The sequence below is a fragment of the Myotis davidii genome, unplaced genomic scaffold (assembly GCF_000327345.1).
Source record: "Myotis davidii unplaced genomic scaffold, ASM32734v1 scaffold1381, whole genome shotgun sequence".
In the NCBI taxonomy this organism is placed as follows: domain Eukaryota; kingdom Metazoa; phylum Chordata; class Mammalia; order Chiroptera; family Vespertilionidae; genus Myotis; species Myotis davidii.
Genome location: NW_006291301.1, coordinates 81,807 through 88,052, shown reverse-complemented (window position 1 = coordinate 88,052; position 6,246 = coordinate 81,807). Strand labels below are relative to the sequence as shown.

The 6,246-nt window shown below is 44.5% G+C and overlaps 1 pseudogene; it reads right to left on the bottom strand.

Annotated features, from left to right (window-relative positions):
• Positions 1–2,722: 2,722 nt before the first annotated feature.
• On the bottom strand, positions 2,723–5,504 carry LOC102774684 (annotated as a pseudogene).
• Between the last annotated feature and the right edge of the window lie 742 nt (positions 5,505–6,246).

Genomic DNA, 6,246 nt, shown 5'->3' with positions numbered 1-6,246 from the left:
AATCTCCGTTTTATGATGAGTGATCTCTTCTTCATATTGTTTCTTCAAGGCTGCCAGCTGTTCTTTAATCCACTCTGGGAAGTATCCTTCCTCTTCAGCCTTCTCCTTTTTTTTGTGAAGGTCCCCATGGCTTCCTTGATTGCGCCTACCTTGGAGCTGAAATTATCTGACCATTGCAGCCAAAGCCTCTGGCTTACATGGCCCTCACCCCCCACACTTCAAGCCGCAGATGCTCAAACATCTTCAAACTTTAATCTTGCCCATAGTACCTTAATTTCTTGTTCAAATACAGTACAAATATGATACTAATAAATGGCAACTCTTACAAAAAATGCAGGATTCTTCCACTGCAATCACGGGGTAGCAGGCCAGCCAGCACCCACGGGGTCAGGCTGGCCTGCGCCGCGGCTCTCTCTGCCTCTGATCGCCATGGTGATCACAGGGAAGCAGGCCAGCCAGCACTGGGGTTCTCTCTGCCCCTGATCACCATGGCGATCACTGGGTAGCAGGCCAGCTGGCACCCACAGCCCTGGGGAGTCCAGGGGTGCCGGCTGGCCTGCGCCAGGGCTCTCTCTGCCTCAGATCTCCATGGTGATCATGGGGAAGCAGGCCAGCTGGCACCCATGGCCCCAGGGGTCCGGGGGTGCCAGCTGGCCTGCGCTGGGGTTCTCTCTGCCCTGGATTGCCATGTCAATCACTGGGTAGCAGGCCAGGGGCATCCACAGCCCCGGGGGTCCCAGGGTGCCGACTGGCCTCGCCAGCAGCTCTCTCTGCCTCCAATCCACAATGCAATCACTGATCACTGGCCACCTTTGCCCGCCCCTGACCTCTTGCCTGCCACCTGGGTTTCTGATCCCTTTCGCCTCCCAGCATTGTGGCTATGTACGCAAATTAACCGCCATCTTTGTTGCCGGTTAACCGCCATCTTGGCTGGCAGTTAAGTTGCATATCGCCCTGATTAGCCAATGGGAAGGGTAGTGGAGGTACGGCTAATTACCATGTTTCTCTATTATTAGATAGGATGCTTCAGTACAATCCTATGTATATGTATATGTATATGTAGGCATGTAAACATGATACATATATAATATTGCCCATATGTGAATATGTTCTAGAAATGGACATTTTCAGCCCATTTGAAAATTTTCTCTCATTTAGCACTTCAATGTTAATAATGTTCCTCATTTAGATTCATATATAATGATGCATTAATTCTTTAAAAAATTCTTCCAAGGTTCTAGTTTTTTAAAGATAGTACAAAGTTACAATAAAGACTAAAAGAAGTCTGTTTTGGTGTCTTTTTAACACCCTTTGTATTTCTGTGGTGTCATTTGTGACTTCACCTCTTTCATTTCTGATTTTGTTTATTTGGATCCTCTTTCTTTGTTTCTTGATGAGCCTGATTAGAGATTCATCAATCTTGTTTATCCTTTTAAAGAGCCAGCTCTTGATTCTATTGATCTTTTGTATTGTTTTTCTGTGGGGATTTTGGGGGTGGGATTTATTTTTTTGGTGTTTTGTTTGGTTTGTTTGTTTTGTTTTGTTTTGTTTTGTCTTTATGTAATTTATTTCTGCTCTGATCATTATTATACCCTTCATTCTACTTACCCTGGGCTTTTCTTGTTGCTCTCTTTCTAGTTCTTTAAGTTGTAGGGTTAGATAACTTATTGCCAGTTTTTCTTGTTTTTTTGCAGCAGGCCTGTAGTGCTAGTGTGAACTTCCCTCTCAGGGGTGCTTTCATTGTGTCCCACACATTTTGAATTGTTGTGTTTTCATTTTTATTTGTTTCCAGAATGTTCTTTATTTCTTCTTTGATCTATTTGATTACCCGTTCATTGTTTAATAGCATGCTATTTAGCCTCCATGTGTTTGATTGTTTTTATTGTAGTGGATTTCTAATTTTATGCCATTGTGATCTGAAAAGATGATTTCTACCTTCTTGAATTTGTAGAGACTTAGCCTGTGTCCTACCATGTGGTCTGTCTTTGAAAATGTCCCATGTAAATTTGAGAAGAATGTGTATTCTGTAGCTTTGGGGTGAAATGTTCTGAAGACGTCAATTAATTCTATTGGCCCTGACCGGTTTGGCTCAGTGTTTAGAGCATTGGCCTGCAGACTGAAGGGTCCCGGGTTCAATTCCACTCAAGGGCATGTACCTTGGTTGTGGGCACATCTCCAGTTGGCAGTGTGCAGGAGGCAGTTGATTGATGTTTCTCTCTCATCGATGTTTCTAGCTCTCTATCCCTCTCCCTTCCTCTCTGTAAAAAAAAACCAATAAAATACATTTTTTAAAAAATTAATTCTATCAGATCTAGTGGGTTGTTTAGGATTGCTGATTCTTTGCTGATTTTTTGTCTAGGGGATTTATCCAGTGGTGTCAATGAGGTATTAAAGTCCACTGCTATGATTGTATTGCTGTTGATCCCTTCCTTGATACCTTACAGAAGTTTTTTTATGTATTTGTGTGCTCCTGTATTTGGTGAATATATGTTTACCAGAGTTATATCTTCTTGTTTAATTACTCCCTTTAGTATTATGAAGTGGCCTTCCTTATCTTTTTTTTTCATGGACAGCAGGTTGGATATTTACTATTGTTTTGCCCCTCCCCCCGCTTTTGTACTATAATCGAAGCTGAGTGATCTACTAACAACTGTCACCAATGCTCCACATCCGAGTGTGCAAGGGAAACTTGCCTGTTTCCTGATCCTAACAGAAGACACCAAGCCATCTCCCTGGTCTGTTCGCCAGAAAGAAAAAACGAGAAGGTGCTTTGTGGCAGGGAGGGCAGGGCTGCCCTCAGTCGGAGTCCATCGTGAGCAGCTGGATGTCCTGCGGGCTCCAGTACAGGCTGGGGACAGAGTTGTACACCAGGGACCAGAAATAGGGGATGAAGAACTCCTCGGGCTGCTCCTCTTCCCCATACTTGAATTTCAATTCCTGAAACTTCTTCAGCCTGTCTTTGGAAAGAGCAACAATTCCTTGCTTGATGATTTCCAGGACCCATTCCACCGAGATCTCAGCTCCAGCCTGTAGCAACCTGGAGCTGAAGAAGGTGGTCACCAGATCAATATTTTGCATTATATCCTAAAATGAAGGATGAGTTCGGAATTGCTCAAAGAGATCTCGTTTGTAAAGCAGTGCATATACCAGGTTTGGGTTGTGGTGAAGAGAAGTTGCCAGGCAGGAATTGATGACCTCTAACATCATTCGAATCACTTCCTCGATGACATTTAGGTCTTGTGCATAATCTGGTAGAGGAACATCATTGGAACTTACCGAACCTCTCAAGGACTGTGTAGCTTGTTCCAGAACTTTGTTGTTTTTTAGACAGCAAGGAAAACAAACTGATGATTTTCTGGGCAGCATACTGATGGAGAGAACAGAACTGGGCTGACATATTTGCTAAAGCTGCCAAACAATTTGTGTGAAGGTACTTGTCTCCTGTCCTTGTCATGTTGTACTGAATGGTTCATATTACAACCAGTATTAGGAGACTCCCCAGTGAAATTTCTGTTAAAACCTGTACTGAATACCAAGTAATATTTTTTAATATCACTTCGTGAATGGACCCATTGAAGCCATCATCTTCTGTAAGGATCAACAATATCATAAGTGCCATATACACGTGGTGTGAGTTTCTTTCTTCAACATGACACAGAATCTCAAGAATTGGTAAAACAAGATTTTCCATATCTGTGCAAGCCAACATGTACATTCTAATATTACTATTATGATGAAGCAATGTATACAATAGGAGAGTTGCCTGATCAGATGTCTGCTGCTCACAGAGAGTCGTGTACAAACTGTTAAAATTAATCTGGAAAGCATGTGGAATTGATGAGGGGAAAGGACTGTTATCTTGTGTGTTCTGGAAGGATATGATGGCCTGTCTGTAGGGGTGTGGGCCTTCTGCAGCATCTGTCAGGTTGGCCAGCACCAGCAGGAGCAGGAGACTCTGGTTGGCCAGAGGGGAAGAAAGTGCCGCCGTGTTGGCCGCTTTGCTTCCCACACCACCCAGGGTGAAGACAGTCCAGAGTCCAGTTGCTACGCCTGATGCAAGTCCATACAGCAGTCCTCCCCCATCTGACTGCTGAGGGAAAACATGGGCACCTGGAGGAGGTGGCTTTTCTTGTCTGATGAAGTTATACAATAAAGTTTTCACAAGTTTTCTGGTGTATGGAAGACATCGACCACGCATCAAATACTTGTGACTAATGCTCTGTCGCAAAACTTCCTTGTGATATAGTTGACAGGAAAGGAAAACAACCATTGTTGATAAAGCTTCCACTGATATTTCATATGTAAGGTCTATGAGTGGAATATCAGTGATTAACTGCAACAAACAGCAGACTAATTCTTCCAAAAGATCTTCTGAGTCAGAACTGTAACTGCCAGATTTTTCTTCATAAGTAAAATGAAGTTGTCATTCCTCTTCTGACATCTCACAGAGGAACACTTTCAGCAAAAAACAAATAATAAACAAAGCATTGTCTGTCTGCCAAATGAAGATGTGATTCCGACATTCTGCTGAAAGTTTTAGTTCTTTGGTTCTAGAAAGGAAGACCTTAATCAATGCATCAAGGTTTCCTGTTCGAGGATTGTTTTCAACTAAAGACCTGCAGACTGAAATAGTTGCCTCCTCCAAGAGGTTAAATCAGTACTGCTGGTTGGTGCAGGGAAAGAAAATGAGAGAAGCTGATTCCAGAACGGGTCATTCTCAGAGACAGATTCTGTGCCTGATAACTTTTTTAAGTACTCATTTTTAGGAAGATCACCAATTCTGCTGCTGTTTGATCCGATCTTCTAATCTGGTAGACAACTTGTCCTTAAACCTTCATTTCCACAAGACAACCTGTCTCAGCCAGCAGGGCTGCTTCCAGCTCAGGGACAAGAGAGTGGCAGAGGCTCAGGCCTCCATGTTTCCACATCTCTGGGACTCTGGCTCCAACTCAGCTCCTGCCCCGGCCGCATCAGTCCCTTATCTCTTTTTATGGCCTTCACATTGAGGTCTATTTTGTCAGATATAAGTATTGCAACCACATTTTTTTTTTTGCATGAAAATATTTTTCCAACCCTTCACTTTCAGTCTGTGTGAGTCCTTTTTTCTGAGGTTGGTCTCTTGTAGACATCATATATATGGGTCATGTTTTCTTATCCATTCAGCTACCCTGTCTTTTTATTGGAGCACTTAATCCATTTAGGTTTAAGGTTATTATTGATAGGTACTTGTTTTTTTGCCATTTTTATTCTTTATGACTGTGCTCCTTCTTCCCATTCTATTTCATCTTTTTACAGCAGTTCTTTTAGCATGTCTTGCATTACTGGCTTGGTGGAAATAAACTCCCTTAGCTTTTTTTTTACTGTGAATTTTCTGGTTTCACCTTCAATTTTGAATGATAACCTGGCCCTGGACAACCTGTTTGAGATCCAAGAAGTTGAAGCCCCTAGCAGTCCAATGGTTCAGGACTCCTTACCCCAGAGGTTGGGTCTTCCTTGAGTCTCATGCCTGTGTCTCTGCTCTGAGTTGTATTCCTTTCCCCCTCAGATCTGGTTCCTCAATGGTCCGCTGCAGGTCCTCAGGGTTGGTGGGGGCATGTGCATACTTCTTCTGATATGTGACTCCAGCATGGGTCCAGCTGCACAGGGGCTGGGTGTGCAGAGGTCCCTGAAGGTCTGATTCCAGGTGCGCAGGGACCTGGTATGCTAGGCCCGGTCACATGGGTTCCAGGTGTGGTCCTGATGAGCTGGGTTCTGGCATGTGGGTTGTTGGTGCACAGGGTGCTGCTTTGGCAACTGGGCATGCCTCATCCCAGCCCGTGGCATCCCTGATTCTCCAAGTCCCAATGCATGGAGTCCTGAAGTTCAGGGACCAGTTGCAAGGGCGAGGAGGTACAACATGGGAGGTCTCTCTAGCCTGCGGTCACTACTGGGAGCTGGCAGTGAGGGAGGGCGAACTGGCAGGCAAACGGCTCTCTGCGCCAGTTCAGTGTGGTGTCTGAGGACAGTGTGGTTGCTGGTGTGGCTGTGCTCCTGGCCTCCATTGCTCCCCCTGAAAGATGGCATGGTCTCCGTGCCCAAGCTGCACTGGTATGGGAGTGCCCACCACAGTAGCACGGGCTCCCTTTCCAGGAGAGCCCTATCCACCAGTCTCCAAGACTTCTGAAAGATATAATTGTCTCTCACTCACCCACACACACACACCACACACCTCTACACACTCCCTTCTCACTCTTTTACTCACTCTCA